Consider the following 19,330-nt stretch of genomic DNA (forward strand, 5'->3'; position numbering starts at 1 on the left):
GAAAAAGAAAGGATAACCAGTACTTTGATCAACACAAAAACTGAAATGGGTCAAATTGACCCTTAACATAATAGGAGGGTTAACACTGATTACCAGCGGAATTATTTATTACTAATCGTGTTAGGCCGGCCTGGGCATTTATTTTAACTCCGGGGGCCAAATTTAGAGAAAAAAATGTGTCTGGCGGCCGATATATCTGATTTTTAGGAACACTAATACAAAAACTCACAATAATGTCTGATTGAATGCTAAACAAGTTATGAGAGACTCTCTTAAAAAAACAGAATGGAATTGTACATTTTTTTCACTGAACGAGACACTCAGAATGTACATGAAAATAAAGAATGTGGGCTTTACAATATGAACTATGAACGATAAAACACTGAATATTGACAACACCGCCTTTCGATCAAGCAAAACGCAACAAAAGTGCAACAAACACATCAAAATATGTAAGTGAGGGGGAAAAAAACCTCACTTACAATCTGATATATCCGATATATATCACTAAGCTTAAGAACTTTGTTGTAAAAATGTATTTCCGCATCCGTCCCTGACACCTGCATTTCAGGTTGACTGCTCTTGAAACACTCTGTGGAAACGCTCCCCACCCACACTGCTTGGTCCCTCGTCAGAGCTGCCGTGACTTAAGATTACAATAGTAACAAATTAGATTAGTCACGCGCACATCGTCTGCTACTTCCGGTACAGGCAAGGCTTTTTTATCAGCGACCAAAAATTGCGAACTTTATCGTGGATGTTCTCTACTAAATCCTTTCAGCAAAAATATGGCAATATGGCGAAATGATCAAGTATGACACATAGAATGGAGCTGCTATCCCCGTTTAAATAAGAAAATCTGTGTTGCTGAATCTTTTGCAATTTGTTCAATTAATAATGGAGACGTCAAAGAAGAAAGATGTAGGTGGGAAGCGGTGTATTGCGGCCGCCTTTAGCAACGCAAACACAGCCGGTGTTTCCTTGTTTACATTCCCGAAGGTGAAGCTTTACTATGGAACAGAGAGGTCAAGCGAACATGGATCCCGACCACATGTCAACCGGCAGGTTTCGGTGAGAAAATTGTGGTAATAAGTCGGCTCTTACGTAGACATGATTGGAGCTTGCGTCGTTCCTCATGCACCTGTCAAAGAGGCAGCTGCGTGGCTTCCCTCAGAGACACTGGCGGTCACCACACCCCTCCGACTTTCAGGTACGACAGTATAACCTCACTACAACACTAGTAACACAATAAGCAGATAAGGGATTTTCCAGAAGCATTTAAGTCTCACCTTAAAACTCATCTGTATACTCTAGCCTTTAAATCGACCTCCTTTTTAGACCAGTTGATCTGCCGCTTTTTTTCTTTTTTCTCCTATGCCCCCCCCCCCCCCTCCCTTGTGGAGGGGGTCCGGTCCGATGACCATGGATGAAGTACTGGCTGTCCAGAGTCCAGACCCAGGATGGACCGCTCGTCGGGACCCAGGAAGGACCGCTCGCCTGTGTATCGGTTGGGCACATCTCTACACTGCTGATCCGCCTCCGCTTGAGATGGTTTCCTGTGGACGGGACTCTCGCTGCTGTCTTGGATCCGCTTGAACTGAACTCTTGCGGCTGTGTTGGAGCCACTATGGATTGAACTTTCACAGTATCATGTTAGACCCGCTCGACATCCATTGCTTTCGGTCCCCTGGAGGGTGGGGGTTGCCCACATCTGAGGTCCTCTCCAAGGTTTCTCATAGTCAGCATTGTCACTGGCGTCCCACTGGGTGTGAATTCTCCCTGCCCACTGGGTGTGAGTTTTCCTTGCCCTTTTGTGGGTTCTTCCGAGGATGTAGTAGTCGTAATGATTTGTGCAGTCCTTTGAGACATTTTTGATTTGGGGCTATATAAATAAACATTGATTGATTGATATCTGAGTAAATGTGTCTAATAACATCTGAATCGCTCCCACTGCCCTGTCTTTTTTTTTTCTTCTAGTCCTTCACTCTCACTTTCCTCATCCACGAATCTTTCATCCTAGCTGAAATTAATGGGGGAAATCGTCGCTTTCTCGGTCCGAATCGCTCTCGCTGCTGGTGGCCATGATTGTAAACAATACTCAGATGTGAGGAGCTCCACAACCCGTGACATCACGCACACATCGTCTGCTACTTCCGGTACAGGCAAGGCTTATTTATCAGCGACCAAAAGTTGCGAAATTTATCGTGGATGTTCTCTACTAAATCCTTTCAGCAAAAATATGGCAATATGGCGAAATGATCAAGTATGACACATAGAATGGACCTGCTATCCCCGTTTAAATATTAAAATCTCATTTCAGTAGGCCTTTAAATGATTCACGGTGGAAAGTTGCACAACTAATAGTGTAAGTAGTTCCGTATCGATTGCAATTAAGGGTAAGGGGTGGCATTGAGGCAGACTGGTAAATGATAATGGATTAACTGATAGGTGACTCTTCTCTGACTCGACCTTTCGTTTTCCTTTGGGAAGGTTAGCTCTAAGTGCAACAGACAGGATGCAAAGCTCGTCGGCGATCACTGGAAACCAGTATGATTGTCCTCCTGTTGGTGGGATTGCCTGTGCCTGGAAACTTTCAAATTGGGGAGACCGGTGCACAGACTGCCACCACACTGTCCTTGGCAAAGAGAAGGCCAGGGTCCAATGGCATGGAGACCAAAGACAATTGTGGACCATTCTTTGCTGCAGCCTTCTTCCGCCTTTGTGACCGTTGAGGAGTTTCTACGCAACCATCACGCCGTTGAGGTCTTTTTCGACCAGGGAGAGGCGCAGACTCCGACGTCACAAGAGGCAAGGATGCAAAGCTATACCAAAACACATATAGCCGCCAACACATCGAGACGTGGCCCCGGCGAGTCAAAAAGCGATGCTCATCAATCAAAGATGTACAAGCCTCTGCCTCAAAACGATCCCTACATTATTTATTTGTATTTTTTTTTCAAACAAGATAAAGGATGACGGGTATACAGATGGGGGTATAGAAAGTAAAGTCTTAAAAAAAATATATTAAAATAATTTTTCATTAAAAAAATTCGAATTAGCTAGTTTTTGTATTCATTTTTTTCAGGTGAATTTTGAACTTTAAAGAGTCGAAATTGAAGATAAACTATGTTTCTATTTTTTTTTTTTTTTTCGTGTTTTATCCTTTTTTAAACCTTTCAATTAACTGTTTTTTTTCATCATTTATTCTCTACAAAAAAGCTTTCGTAAAAGGGAAAAAAAAGTATGACGGAATGACGGACAGAAATACCCATTTTTTTAATATATATATATATATATATATATATATATATATATTAAAAAAATGGGTATTTCTGTCCGTCATTCCAGAAATACCCATTTTTTAAATATATATATATATATATATATATATTTAAAAAATGGGTATTTCTGTCCGTCATTCCGTCATACTTTTTTTTTACAGAAATACCCATTTTTTAAATATATATATAAATATATATATATACAGTATAAAAAATTGGTATTTCTGTCCGTCATTCCGTCATACTTTTTTTTACAGAAATATGCATTTTTTTAATATATATATATATATATATATATATATATATATATATATATATATATATATATATATATTAAAAAAATTGGTATTTCTGTCCGTCATTCCGTCATACTTTTTTTTCCCTTTTACGAAAGCTTTTTTGTAGAGAATAATTGATGAAAAAAACAGTTAATTGAACGGTTTAAAAGAGGATAAAACAGGAAAAAAATAAAAATTAAAATTTGAAACATAGTTTATCTTCAATTTCGACTCTTTAAAGTTCAAAATTCACCTGAAAAAAATGAATACAAAAACTAGCTAATTCGAATTAAAAAAAAAATAATAATTGTAATAATTTTTTATATATATATATATATATATATATATATACACTTTTAACTCTTTTTTTTCCAGAAGCTTATTTACAGTAAGTCATTAATTTGACTTAGTCATTATTTTGACTTATTAATTTGATTTATTATTTGACTTATTAATTTGACGTATTAATTCACTTATTAAGTTGACTTGGTCATTATTTTGTCTTAGTAAGTCAATATTTATTAATTTGACTTAAGTCATTATTTTGTCTTAGTAAGTCAATATTTACTAAGTCAAAATAATGACTTAAGTCAAATTAATAAATATTGACTTACTTTCGGTTTTGAATGGCAGGGTCCCTGCTATCACATGTTGATGAAAATAAAACCTTTACATAGTAAAAATGAACTACAAACTTCCAATATGCTGTAATAAAGTGACTTATATTTATATAGCGCTTTTCTCTAGTGACTCAAAGCGCTTTACATAGTGAAACCCAAGATCTAAGTTACATTGTTGGTGGCACTGGGAGCAGGTGGGTAAAGTGTCTTGCCCAAGGACACAACGGCGGTGACTAGGATGACGGAAGCGGGAATCGAACCTGCAACCCTCAAGTTGCTGGCATGGCCGCTCTACCAAACGAGCTATGCATGATGAGTTGAACATGTGTCAGCATTTGGATTCATTTTAAACTCTTTTTTTTTCAAATGCTTATTCCAAAAGCTTACTTACAGTAAGTCATTAATTTGACTTTTTACGTCATTATTTTGACTTAGTAAGTCATTATTTTGACTTGGTAAATTAGTAAGTCAAAATTCTGACTTACTAAGTAATAATAATGACATATTTAGTATCTCAGGTAACTAGGACTGTTTTGTGCTTTGTTTTTACTTTACGGGAAAAATATCGAGATATATATAATTTGCCATTCAGCATACGGAGTGGAAAACACAACCAAAAATTGTGGGCTTCTTCATGCGACGAAGCCGGCCTACTTCACCACAGTCTGTAGATGGAGACATGATGGTGGCGACAGGCTCAATTACACTGTTCCTTACACTCCTGGAGAGACACCACCTTAACTAATAAATATCCTGGGGAAAACACTGAATATTGTACGTTTGTTTTGTCTTGCGTGTGGTAGAAGAAAAATATCTAAGACAAGAGAAAAAACAAATAATTGGAACACCAATGGGACCCGCCGCTCGCCACAGACACAATCTACTTTATTTACGTCGTCTTTTAATGTGGAATTCACAGGTGCGTCTCGTTCCACATTTGCATCTTATGCACATTTGACCTCCTCGCTGCCTTTCATGTGTCTTTATATAAATATATGCAGCCTCATGGGGAACTAATGAAGACTCTTGAAAGGCAGAGCCACGGAGAGGCCGCCCCGTATCACAAGTGCCGCGCGCTAGTTTAGTAATAATTGCAACGCTCGGAGCTTCATTAAATTCAGACCGAGCGGTAGAGTCATGTAAACAAAACTGAAAAAAAAAGCAGTCAAGACTTAAAGGGGTGCAAGACATACTATTCACTACATCAATCTACAAACTCTGTTTCCATATGAGTTAGGAAATTGTGTTGGATGTAAATATAAACAGAATACAATGATTTGCAAATCCTTTTCAACATATTTGATGTTCAAACTCATAAACATTGTTTTTTTTGTAAATAATCATTAACTTAGAATTTCATGGCTGCAACACGTGCCAAAGTAGTTGGGAAAGGGCATGTTCACCACTGTGTTACATCACCTTTTCTTTTAACAACACTCAATAAACGTTTAGGAACTGACTAAACTAATTGTTGAAGCTTTGAAAGTGGAATTCTTTCCCGTTCTTGTTTTATGTAGAGCTTCAGTCGTTCAACAGTCCGGGGTCTCCGCTGTCGTATTTTACGCTTCATAATGCGCCACACATTTTCCATGGGAGACAGGTCTGGACTGCAGGCGGGCCAGGAAAGTACCCGCACTCTTTTTTTACGAAGCCACGCTGTTGTAACACGTGCTGAATGTGGCTTGGCAATGTCTTGCTGAAATAAGCAGGGGCGTCCATGAAAAAGATGGCAGCATATGTTGTTCCAAAACCTGTATGTACCTTTCAGCATTAATGGTGCCTTCACACATGTGTAAGTTACACATGCCTTGGGCACTAATGCACCCCCATACCATCACAGATGCTGGCTTTTGAACTTTGCGTCGATAACAGTCTGGATTGTTCGCTTCCCCTTTGGTCCGGATGACACAATGTCGAATATTTCCCCAAAAAATTGGAAATGTGGACTCGTCAGACCAAAGAACACTTTTCCACTTTGCATCAGTCCATCTTAGATGATCTCGGACTTAGAGAAGCTGGCGGTGTTTCTGGATGTTGTTGATAAATGGCTTTTGCTTTGTTTAATAGAGCTTTAACTTGCACTTACAGATGTAGCGACCAACTGTATTTAGTGACAGTGGTTTTCTGAAGTGTTCCTGAGCCCACGTGGTGATATCCTTTAGAGACTGATGTAGGTTTTTGATAACAATGCGTCTGAGGGATCGAAGGTCACGGTTATTCAATGTTGTTTTCCGGCCATGCCGCTTACGTGGAGTGATTTTTCCAGATTCTCTGAACCTTTTGATGATATTATGGAGCGTAGATGTTGAAATCCCTAAATTTCTTGCAATTGCACTTTGAGAAACGTTGTTCTTAAACTGTTTGACTATTTGCTCACGCAGTTGTGGACAAAGGGGTGTACCTCGCCCCATCCTTTCCTGTGAAAGACTGAGCATTTTTTTGGGGAAGCTGTTTTTATACCCAATCATGGCACCCACCTGTTCCCAATTAGCCTGCGCACCTGTGGGATGTTCCAAATAAGTGTTTGATGAGCATTCCTCAACTTTATCAGTATTTATTGCCACCTTTCCCAACTTCTTTGTCATGTGTTGCTGGCATCAAATTCTAAAGTTAATGATTATTTGCAACAACGAAAGAATGTTTATGAGTTTGAACATCAAATATCTTGTCTTTGTAGCATATTCAACTGAATATGGGTTGAAAATGATTCGCAAATCATTGTATTCTGTTTATATTTACATCGAACACAATTTCCCAACTCATATGGAAACGGGGTTTGTACTTTGTCCTTTTAGGTGGACAGCATCCAGGAGTCAAAGTTTCATTATCTCCCCCCGGTACCAATTTGGACTGAACTGTAGATTGGCGCTTCGATGAATAGCCTTGGGGCATTGAACTTTAGCATTTCCGCGTTGCAGTTGGCCTGAGTTTACTGGATGCTGACAAAGGGAGGCAGAAGGTGGGTGTGCCTCTCTCTTGTACTGCTGCCCGTCAGTTGGAGACCACAAAAGCATCCTGGTACGGGGAAGTCGGAGTTGGGGTAGGAGCTACAGACTGCCAAAAACAGACAAGGAGGCTACACAGATTCTTACATCTCTAACTTCCTCCACGTCTGTATTCTAACCACAGGTGGCCAGTGTTACCAGAATGTTGCAGGCAATTGAAGTTTCTCTACTATTTTAGCACAAAAGGGAACCCCTTTCAGCCAGCAGCTGCTGCAACGCCAGGGTAATGCTTGTATTTTTCTCTCCAGCTGAAGGGAACTGTCGGAATAGTTGTATTTAAGTTATCACACAACCTGTTTTCCCATTAATTCAGGCTGCCCCGCGAGAAAAGAAAAGCTGTCTTTGTCCTTATCGGGCAAAAGGCCTGCCGCTTGTAAACCTCCGCAGTGTGCGATGGGAATTGGAAAAGCCACAGGAAGACCTTGTCACGACCCGAGATCTGCAAAGCAGAGAGGGAGCAGACCTGACCTTGCACTAGTCACCTTTTCTTTGAACTGTTTATAACCGAGTGCAAGAGCTATTTATGACCACCTCCCCTTAGAAGCAGCTGTGTATTGTAATGTAATGTAGTCAGGAAATGCCCAAATAAAGGAGGAGGCTCTATCCTTAACCGTCCGTCCGCCCCCTTCCCCCCCTGGAGAGACACCACCTTAACTAACACATTTTCTGGGGGAAAGACTTTTGAAAGAAGTTGCGAAATTTCCTATAAACACACAGAAAATCACCATCAATTTGCTTCAAATGATTATATGCCAGGGCTCTGGCAATCCCAGAACCTACACAAATACACATGGCAACAGTTATTGGCAGATGCATATTCTTGCATCTCATAACTAACTACATTTGTTGTCAATATTAAACTGCACAATGGTACGGTTTAATGTACATCGTACATGATGGCTGTGCAAGTGTTGCTTTCTTTCACTCGGTCTGGACAGCTGAGCCAGCAACGACAAACTGCTGCTCTAGAGAACATTTCACAGAATGGAGACTATAGAATTAATTACCTTAACCGCCACACTGTTCACTTTGTTGGAGTTGAGGACTTGTCAGTTCATTAGCGCCCCCAAAAATAAAAATAAAATAGCTTTAAAATCCCATCTCCATCCGTCCATCCATCCATCATCTTCCGCTTATCCGAGGTCGGGTCGCGGGGGCAACAGCCTAAGCAGGGAAACCCAGACTTCCCTCTCCCCAGCCACTTCGTCTAGCTCTTCCCGGGGGATCCCGAGGCGTTCCCAGGCCAGCCGGGAGACATAGTCTTCCCAACGTGTCCTGGGTCTTCCCCGTGGCCTCCTACCGGTTGGACGTGCCCTAAACTCTTCCCTAGGTAGGCGTTCGGGTGGCATCCTGACCAGATGCCCGAACCACCTCATCTGGCTCCTCTCCATGTGGAGGAGCAGCGACTTTACTTTGAGTTCCTCCCGGATGGCAGAGCTTCTCACCCTATCTCTAAGGGAGAGACCCGGAAACTCATTTGGGCCGCTTGTACCCGTGATCTTGTCCTTTCGGTCATGACCCAAAGCTCATGACCATAGGTGAGGATGGGAACGTAGATCGACCGGTAAATTGAGAGCTTTGCCTTCCGGCTCAGCTCCTTCTTCACCACAACGGATCGGTACAACGTCCGCATTACTGAAGACGCCGCACCGGTCCGCCTGTCGATCTCACGATCCACTCTTCCCCCACTCGTGAACAAGACTCCTAGGTATTTGAACTCCTCCACTTGGGGCAGGGTCTCCTCCCCAACCCGGAGATGGCACTCCACCCTTTTCCGGGCGAGAACCATCTCCGTTTACCTTAAATCCATTATAACAGGTAAAAACCCTGTTTCCATACGAGTTGGGAAATTGAGTTTGATGTAAATATAAATGAAATACAAAGATTTGCAAATCATTTTCAACCCATATTCAGTTGAATATGCTACAAAGACAACATATTTGATGTTCAAACTGATAAAGAAGTTGGTACAGGTGGCAATATATACTGATCAAGTTGAGGAATGCTCATCAAACACTTATTCGGAACATCCCACAGGTGTGCAGGCTAATTGGGAACAGGTGGGTGCCATGATTGGGTATAAAAACATCCATCCATCGGGGTCGCGGGGGGCGCTGGCGCATATCTCAGCTACAATCGAGCGGAAGGCGGGGTACACCCTGGACAAGTCGCCACCTCATCGCAGGGCCAGCACAGATAGACAGACAACATTCACACTCACATTCACACACTAGGGGCCAATTTAGTGTTGCCAATCAACCTATCCCCACGGTGGGAGAGGGGTTAGTGCGTCTGCCTCACAATACGAAGGTCCTGCAGTCCTTGGTTCAATTCCAGGTTGAGGATCTTTCTGTGTGGAGTTTGCATGTTCTCCCCGTGAATGCGTGGGTTCCCTCCGGGTACTCCGGCTTCCTCCCACTTCCAAAGACATGCACCTGGGGGGGTATAAAAACAGCTTCCCAATAAAAAATGCCCAGTCTTTCACAAGAAAGGATGGGGCGAGGTACACCCCTTTGTCCACAAACGCGTGAGCAAATAGTGAAAGAGTGTAAGAACAAAGTTTCTCAATTTAAAAAAATTTAGGGATTTTAACATCTATCATCAACAGGTTCAGAAAATATGGAGAAATCACTCCACGCAAACCAACATTGAATGACCGTGACCTTCGATCCCTGTATCAAAAAACCGACATCAATCTCAAAAGGATATCACCACATGGGCTCAGGAACACTTCAGAAAACCCCTGTCACTAAATACAGTTGGTCGCTACATCTGTAAGTGCAAGTTAAAGCTCTACTATGCAATTTATCAACAACATCCAGAAACGCCGCCGGCTTCTCTGGGCCCGAGATCTTTCTGTGTGGAGTTTGCATGTTCTCCCTGTGAATGCGTGGGTTCCCTCCGGGTACTCCGGCTTCCTCCCACTTCCAAAGACATGCACCTGGAGGGGTATAAAAACAGCTTCCCCAAAAAAATGCTTTGTCTTTCACAAGAAACGATGGGGTGAGGTACACCCCTTTGTCCACAAACGCGTGAGCAAATAGTGAAAGAGTGTAAGACCAACGTTTCTCAATTTCCAAAAATTTAGCGATTTCAACATCTATCATCAACAGGTTCAGAAAATATGGAGAAATCACTCCACGCAAACCAACATTGAATGACCGTGACCTTCGATCCCTGTATCAAAAAACCGACATCAATCTCTAAAGGATATCACCACATGGGCTCAGGAACACTTCAGAAAAACCCCTGTCACTAAATACAGTTGGTCGCCACATCTGTAAGTGCAAGTTAAAGCTCTACTATGCCATTTATCAACAACATCCAGAAACGCTGCCGGCTTCTCTGGGCCCGAGATCTTTCTGCGTGGAGTTTGCATGTTCTCCCCGTGAATGCGTGGGTTCCCTACGGGTACTCCGGCTTCCTCCCACTTCCAAAGACATGCACCTGGGGGGGTATAAAAACAGCTTCCCAAAAAAAAATGCTCAGTCTTTCACAAGAAAGGATGGGGCGAGGTACACCCCTTTGTCCACAACTGCGTGAGCAAATAGTCAAAGAGTGTAAGAACAAAGTTTCTCAATTTAAAAAAAATTAGGGATTTCAACATCTATCATCAAAAGGTTCTGAAAATCTGGAGAAATCACTCCACGCAAACCAACATTGAATGACCGTGACCTTCGATCCCTGTATCAAAAAACCGACATCAATCTCTAAAGGATATCACCACATGGGCTCAGGAACACTTCATAAAACCACTGTCACTAAATACAATTGGTCGCTACATCTGTAAGTGCAAGTTAAAGCTCTACTATGCAATTTATCAACAACATCCAGAAACGCCGCCGGCTTCTCTGGGCCCGAGATCTTTCTGTGTGGAGTTTGCATGTTCTCCCCGTGAATGCGTGGGTTCCCTCCGGGTACTCCGGCTTCCTCCCACTTCCAAAGAATTGCACCTGGGGGGGTATAAAAACAGCTTCCCAATAAAAAATGCTCAGTCCTTCACAAGAAAGGATGGGGCGAGGTACACCCCTTTGTCCACAAACGCGTGAGCAAATAGTGAAAGAGTGTAAGAACAAAGTTTCTCAATTTAAAAAAAATTAGGGATTTCAACATCTATCATCAACAGGTTCAGAAAATATGGAGAAATCACTCCACGCAAACCAACATTGAATGACCGTGACCTTCGATCCCTGTATCAAAAAACCGACATCAATCTCTAAAGGATATCACCACATGGGCTCAGGAACACTTCAGAAAAACCCCTGTCACTAAATACAGTTGGTCGCCACATCTGTACGTGCAAGTTAAAGCTCTACTATGCCATTTATCAACAACATCCAGAAACGCCGCCGGCTTCTCTGGGCCCGAGATCTTTCTGCGTGGAGTTTGCATGTTCTCCCCGTGAATGCGTGGGTTCCCTCCGGGTACTCCGGCTTCCTCCCACTTCCAAAGACATGCACCTGGGGGGGGTATAAAAACAGCTTCCCAATAAAAAATGCTCAGTCTTTCACAAGAAAGGATGGGGTGAGGTACACCCCTTTGTCCACAAACGCGTGAGCAAATAGTGAAAGAGTGTAAGAACAAAGTTTCTCAATTTAAAAAAATTTAGGGATTTCAACATCTATCATCAACAGGTTCAGAAAATATGGAGAAATCACTCCACGCAAACCAACATTGAATGACCGTGACCTTCGAACCCTGTATCAAAAAACCGACATCAATCTCTAAAGGATATCACCACATGGGCTCAGGAACACTTCATAAAACCACTGTCACTAAATACAATTGGTCGCCACATCTGTAAGTGCAAGTTAAAGCTCTACTATGCCATTTATCAACAACATCCAGAAACGCCGCCGGCTTCTCTGGGCCCGAGATCTTTCTGTGTGGAGTTTGCATGTTCTCCCCGTGAATGCGTGGGTTCCCTACGGGTACTCCGGCTTCCTCCCACTTCCAAAGACATGCACCTGGGTGGGTATAAAAACAGCTTCCCAAAAAATGCTCAGTCTTTCACAAGAAAGGATGAGGCGAGGTACACCCCTTTGTCCACAAACGCGTGAGCAAATAGTCAAAGAGTGTAAGAACAACGTTTCTCAATTGCAAGAAATTTAGGGATTTCAACATCGATCATCAAAAGGTTCAGAAAATCTGGAGAAATCACTCCACGCAACCAACATGGCCGGAAACCAACAATGAATGACCGTGACCTTCAAACCCTGTATCAAAAAACCGACATCAATCTCTAAAGGATATCACCACATAGGCTCAGGAACACTTCAGAAAACCCCTGTCACTAAATACAGTTGGTCGCCACATCTGTACGTGCAAGTTAAAGCTCTACTATGCCATTTATCAACAACATCCAGAAACGCCGCCGGCTTCTCTGGGCCCGAGATCATCTAAGATGGACTGACGCAAAGTGGAAAAGTGTTCTGTGGTCCGTTCTTAATTTGCCCAGGTCTGTCAAAGGCTATAAAAATGGGAGCCATTACCTCCCTGCTAGGCACTCAGCATCAAGGGTTGGAATTGGGGGTTAAATCACCCCAAAAAATTGTTCCTGAGCGTGGCTCACTGCATTCCCTCACCTCCCAGGGGGCGATCAAGGGTGATGGGTCGAATGCCGAGGATAATTTCGCCAAACCGAGTGCGTGTGTGACAATTATTGGTACTTTAACTTTTAACAAGAAAAATGCAACAGTGAGGACTGCAGGCAAGGAAACAATATTGTCAACAACATTTCATGAGGCGCTTGAGTGGCAGACAATCCGCAAGGATGCATGGACCACATTTGACGGCAATCAGAAAGTTGCCCCGGCAAGTCCCCGGCTATCTTAAAGAAAAGCGATGCGGTGCGGCTCCAGCTCGTTGGATTCCAGTACGCAGCAGTTTGGGTTTGAGGCTTTGAGGTTGAGTGTCCAGCCTCCGGGAATGAACCGAGATAATCCTGTGGAGCGCTGAGATTGAGAGACAGCGAGCAAGAGGCAGAGAACGTGTGTGCATGTGTGGGGGGGTGGCTATAATAGAGATAGGGCTGGGACTGGAATGGGAACTGAAGACACGCCAGATATAAGGTCTTCCCCCCAGGCAGAAGGGCTAAAGACTTGAACCGTACTAAAAGTTTGCAGTAAAACTACTTTGGGGTTACACCAAGGGTACATACTTAACCCTAACCCTTTCACACATTCACACACTGATGGCGGGAGCTGCCATGCAAGGCCCTGACCAGGACTCATCAGGAGCAAGGGTGACGTGTCTTGCTCAAGGACACAAGGGACGTGACTAGGTTGGTAAAAGGTGGGGATCGAACCGCGCCGTCCCAATATTACAGACCTTCGATCCCTTAGGCGGTACTGCATCAAAATGCCACATCCGTGTGTAAAGGATATCACCACATGGGCTCAGGAACACTTCAGAAAACCACTGTCTGTATCTACATCTGTAAGCGCATGTTAAAACTCCACTAGCCTTTTTATCAACAACACCCAGAAACGCTTTGCTAGGGCCCGAGCTCATGTATATACTCTGATGATTAACTTGTATGATGACTGTATTTTGCTGATAGTATATATTTGTAACATGAATTGATTAACGTGGACCCCGACTTAAAGAAGTTGAAAAACTAATTCGGGTGTTACCATTTGGTGAGCGGCATAGCTCGGTTGGTAGAGTGGCCATGCCAGCAACTTGAGGGTTGCAGGTTCGATTCCCGCTTGTGCCATCCTAGTCACTGCCGTTGTGTCCTCGGGCAAGACACTTTACCCACCTGCTCCCAGTGCCACCCACACTGGTTTAAATGTAACTTAGATATTGGGTGTCACTATGTAAAAGCGCTTTGAGTCACTTGAGAAAAGCGCTATATAAATATAATTCACTTCACAATTCACACAATTGTGTGGAATATGTACTGTACTGTGCGGTCTACTAATAAAAGTTTCAATCTAAGTTGGACTGATGCAAAGTGGAAAAGTGTTCCGTGGTCTGACGAGTCCACATTTCAGATCGTTTTTGGAAACTGTGGACGTTGTGTGAAAAAAAAACATCCGCACCGTTTTAGGTGCAAAGTTCAAAAGTCAGCATCTGTGATGGTATGGGTTGCACCTGTGGCATCCTCAGCGTTGCTACAAAAAGTAGCATTGCTGCTAATATGTAGCATCATTTGAAAAGTCACCTGCTAGAGAACGAGGAGCGCTTGAAACTCCGCATGTCAACATCTCCGGCCATCAAAATGGCGAGGCAAACATTTCCAGATCAACACCGTATGAAAAAAATAGTCAACAACGTAAGGAGATAAGGTCCGCAGGAACCTACCACATAGCGAAGGACATACACTATTTGATTTCTTATTACTGCACTCTTCAGCATCTACATGCTGCCGCTAGGTGACATCATACGCAAATACGGTATTAGCGTTCACTGTTATGCTGATGACACCCAACTCTACATGCCCTTAAAGCTGACCAACACGCCGGATTGTAGTCAGCTGGAGGCGTGTCTTAATGAATTTAAACAATGGATGTCCGCTAACTTTTTGCAACTCAACGCCAAAAAAACGGAAATGCTGATTATCGGTCCTGCTAGACACCGACCTCTATTTAATAATACAACTCTAACATTTGACAACCAAACAATTAAACAAGGCGACACGGTAAAAAATCTGGGTATTATCTTCGACCCAACTCTCTCCTTTGAGGCACACATTAAAAGCGTTACTAAAAACGGCCTTCTTTCATCTCCGTAATATCGCTAAAATTCGCTCCATTTTGTCCACTAAAGACGCCGAGATCATTATCCATGCGTTTGTTACGTCTCGTCTCGATTACTGTAACGTATTATTTTCGGGTCTCCCCATGTCTAGCAATAAAAGATTACAGTTGGTACAAAATGCGGCTGCTAGACTTTTGACAAGAACAAGAAAGTTTGATCACATTACGCCTGTACTGTATATACCTTTATATACATATATACATACATATATACCTGTACTGTATATACCTTTATATACATATATACATACATATATACCTATACTGTATATACCTTTATATACATATATACATACAGATATACCTATACTGTATATACCTTTATATACATATATACATACATATATACCTGTACTGTATATACCTTTATATACATATATACATACATATATACCTATACTGTATATACCTTTATATACATATATACATACATATATACCTATACTGGCTCACCTGCACTGGCTTCCTGTGCACTTAAGATGTGACTTTAAGGTTTTACTACTTACGTATAAAATACTACACGGTCTAGCTCCATCCTATCTTGCCGATTGTATTGTACCATATGTCCCGGCAAGAAATCTGCCTTCAAAGGACTCCGGCTTATTAGTGATTCCCAAAGCCCAAAAAAAGTCTGCGGGCTATAGAGCGTTTTCCGTCAGGGCTCCAGTACTCTGGAATGCCCTCCCGGTAAAAGTTCGAGATGCTACCTCAGTGGAAGCATTTAAGTCTCACCTTAAAACTCATTTGTATACTCTCGCCTTTAAATAGACTCCCTTTTTAGACCAGTTGATCTGCCGTTTCTTTTCTTTTTCTTCTATGTCCCACTCTCCCTTGTGGAGGGGGTCCGGTCCGATCCGGTGGCCATGTACTGCTCGCCTGTGTATCGGCTGCGGACATCTCTGCGCTGCTGATCCGCCTCCGCTTGGGATGGTTTCCTGCTGGCTCCGCTGTGAACGGGACTCTCGCTGCTGTGTTGGATCCGCTTTGGACTGGACTCTCGCGACTGTGTTGGATCCATTATGGATTGAACTTTCACAGTATCACGTTAGACCCGCTCGACATCCATTGCTTTCCTCCTCTCCAAGGTTCTCAGAGTCATCATTGTCACCGACGTCCCACTGGGTGTGAGTTTTCCTTGCCCTTATGTGGGCCTACCGAGGATGTCGTAGTGGTTTGTGCAGCCCTTTGAGACACTAGTGATTTAGGGCTATATAAGTAAACATTGATTGATTGATATGTCATCTTAGTGACATCATGCACAAAAGTGCACTCATAGCTTGTTTTAAAATGTCTCTGACAATCTTGCACTTTCTGTTTTGGAAATGACATGAATGTTTGTGCTTAATAACTGTTTCATAAATACACTTGTGGTCAATGGACTTAGTTGTGATTTCCTCAGCCTTCCCGGTAAGGTTTATTCAGGTCTACTGGAGAGGAGGCTAAGCCGGATAGTCCAACCTGGGATTCAGGAGGAACAGTGTGGTTTTCGTCCTGGTCGTGGAACTGTGGACCAGGTTTATACTCTCTGCAGGGTTCTTGAGTTTGCCCAACCAGTCTACATGTGCTTTGTGGACTTGGAGAAGGCATTCGACCGTGTCCCTTGGGAAGTCCTGTGGGGAGTGCTCAGAGAGTATGGGGTATCGGACTGGCTGATTGTGGCGGTCCACTCCCTGTATGATCAGTGTCAGAGCTTGGTCCGCATTGCCGGCAGTAAGTCGGACACGTTTCCAGTGAGGGTTGGACTCCGCCAAGGCTGTCCTTTGTCACCGATTCTGTTCATAACTTTTATGGACAGAATTTCTAGGCACAGTCAAGGCGTTGAGGGGTTCTGGTTTGGTTGCCGCAGGATTAGGTCTTTGCTTTTTGCAGATGATGTGGTCCTGATGGCTTCATCTGACCCGGATCTTCAGCTCTCACTGGATCGGTTCGCAACAGAGTGTGAAGCAACCGGGATGAGAATCAGCAACTCCAAGTCCGAGTCCATGGTTCTCGCCCGGAAAAGGGTGGAGTGCCATCTCCGGGTTGGGGAGGAGACCCTGCCCCAAGTGGAGGAGTTCAAGTACCTAGGAGTCTTGTTCACGAGTGAGGGAAGAGTGGATGGTGAGATCGACAGGCGGATCGGTGCGGCGTCTTCAGTAATGCGGACGTTGTACCGATCCGTTGTGGTGAAGAAGGAGCTGAGCCGGAAGGCAAAGCTCTCAATTTACCGGTCGATCTACGTTCCCATCCTCACCTATGGTCATGAGCTTTGGGTCATGACCGAAAGGATAAGATCACGGGTACAAGCGGCCGAAATTATTTTGGGCTCTCCTTTAGAGATAGGGTGAGAAGCTCTGTCATCCGGGGGGAACTCAAAGTAAAGCCGCTGCTCCTCCACATGGAGAGGAGCCAAATGAGGTGGTTCGGGCATCTGGTCAGGATGCCACCCGAACGCCTCCCTAGGGAGAAGTTTAGGGCACGTCCGATCGGTAGGAGGCCACGTGGAAGACCCAGGACACATTGGGAAGACTATGTCTCCTGGCTGGCCTGGGAACGCCTCGGGATCCCCCGGGAAGAGCTGGACCTAGTGGCTGGGGAGAGGGAAGTCTGGGCTTCCCTGCTTAGGCTGCTGCCCCCGCGACCCGACCTCGGATAAGCGGAAGATAATGGATGGATGGTTGATTTCCTTCTGTGCATGAAAGTTTAAAAGTAGCATGTATTAATGCAGTATGAAGAAGAATGTTTGAATGTAGACATAGAATCATCATACTGCTGTGTTTATATGCATCAAGTCTTCATTCAAGGCTAAGGCAAAATATGGAGATATATATCGTGTATCGCGATACGGCCTAAAAATATCGAGATATTAAAAAAAGGCCTTATCGCCCAGCCCTATAGTTGTCAGGCTTGTCCGTGACAGTGTGGCCATGTTTTAGTTTTTTCTGTCTGTTTCCTGTCAGCGGTCTTATTTTGTCTGTTTCCTATTTTTTTCCCTGAGCGCTGTTTCCCCTCAGCTGAGGCGGATTGGCACCTGGCCACACCTGGTGTCAATCAGCCCGGTCCTATTTAAACCTGTTTTGTCCGACAGTCGAGTGCTGGATTATTGGATTGGATCGTCGCTCATGTCGTGTCATTGCAGCGTAGCGCTAAACTATATTTCGGTAGCAGTTTGTAGCTTACCGTCTTTTGTTCCCTGCTTTCAGTTTGTCCTTATACAACGTGTAACGAATTCTGTTTCCCTTCTTACTACCCGCTAGCTTCCAGGCTACGCCCTTTCGTTTTTCGCTTCCATGCCAAGCTCCTTTGGTTTTGAAGCTCCCATGCTAGCTCTTTTAGTTTGTTATCTGCCTCGTGCGTGCTTTCTGTTTGTTTGTTCTTGTTGTAGCATTTTAATTAAATCATGTTTTCCTATTCAATGCCTGCCTCCTTCTCTGCATCTTGGGGTTTCGTCACCAACTAACTCTGACAATAGTGAGGCATATAAAACCGAGGCACCACTCTACTTGATTAATTGTTATCCCAGTTCAAAATAAAATCCCACGCAAAGCACTTTTAGGCATTTTTATCAATGTACTGTCAGTTTTTGAGGCCGAGCTTTACAAAATGGACACAAATCTGATTATTATGTGTAGCAGTGCTGATGGGAGATTGAGATGCAGACCATCCCCCTCGCAGGCCCCTTGGACTGGACCGGACTGGACTGTACTGGAGTGGTGCAGCACAGCCCCAGATGAAGGTCCCTGGGCGGCATCAAGAATGCATGATGGCGACTGACTGGGAGGGGATTTGCGATGTTGAAACGGTGTCAGCAGCCAAGCCTCATTTACTGCTTGTTCCATCCCTATCTACCCCATCACACGCTTAAATGTGATGGATACTTTGGATTAACTCTTGGAGGATCACAATCCCTGCTGCTCTGCCTTTAAATACACGTCCGGCGATAGAGCGATATTACTTTACCGCCACAATAACATTGGACAGATGTACAGTATTACATGAACACTGCGGTATCTAACCTGACTTTATAAGAGGGTTTGGAATGTATTTCACCAATTTCACCCTTCAGCTCATAATCCAATGGCTTGGATTTGATCTGATTTGGACCTGGACCACCTGTGGACTATAATTCAATGCTGCAATTAGGCCAAATCTAAATGTGCTATTTCAACACACACATTTGGATTGTGCTTTACTGCCCGTAAGGACCAGATGAGTCGCCCGCTGGCCTGTTCTAAAAATAGCTCGAATAGCAGCACTTACCAGTGAGCTGCCTCAATTTTTTAAATTGTATTTATTTACTAGCAAGCTGGTCTCGATTTCCTCGACATTTTTAATTCTAAGAGAGACAAAACTCAAATAGAATTTGAAAATCCAAGAAAATATTTTAAAGACTTGGTCTTCACT

The 19,330-nt window shown here is 43.5% G+C and overlaps 1 protein-coding gene across 7 annotated transcripts in view; it reads right to left on the reverse strand.

Annotated features, from left to right (window-relative positions):
* Positions 1-19,330, reverse strand: part of arvcfb (ARVCF delta catenin family member b) — a 334,691-nt gene that overhangs the window by 43,802 nt on the left and 271,559 nt on the right. The window lies entirely within an intron of this gene.

The sequence above is a fragment of the Nerophis ophidion genome, linkage group LG07 (assembly GCF_033978795.1).
Source record: "Nerophis ophidion isolate RoL-2023_Sa linkage group LG07, RoL_Noph_v1.0, whole genome shotgun sequence".
Classification (NCBI taxonomy): domain Eukaryota; kingdom Metazoa; phylum Chordata; class Actinopteri; order Syngnathiformes; family Syngnathidae; genus Nerophis; species Nerophis ophidion.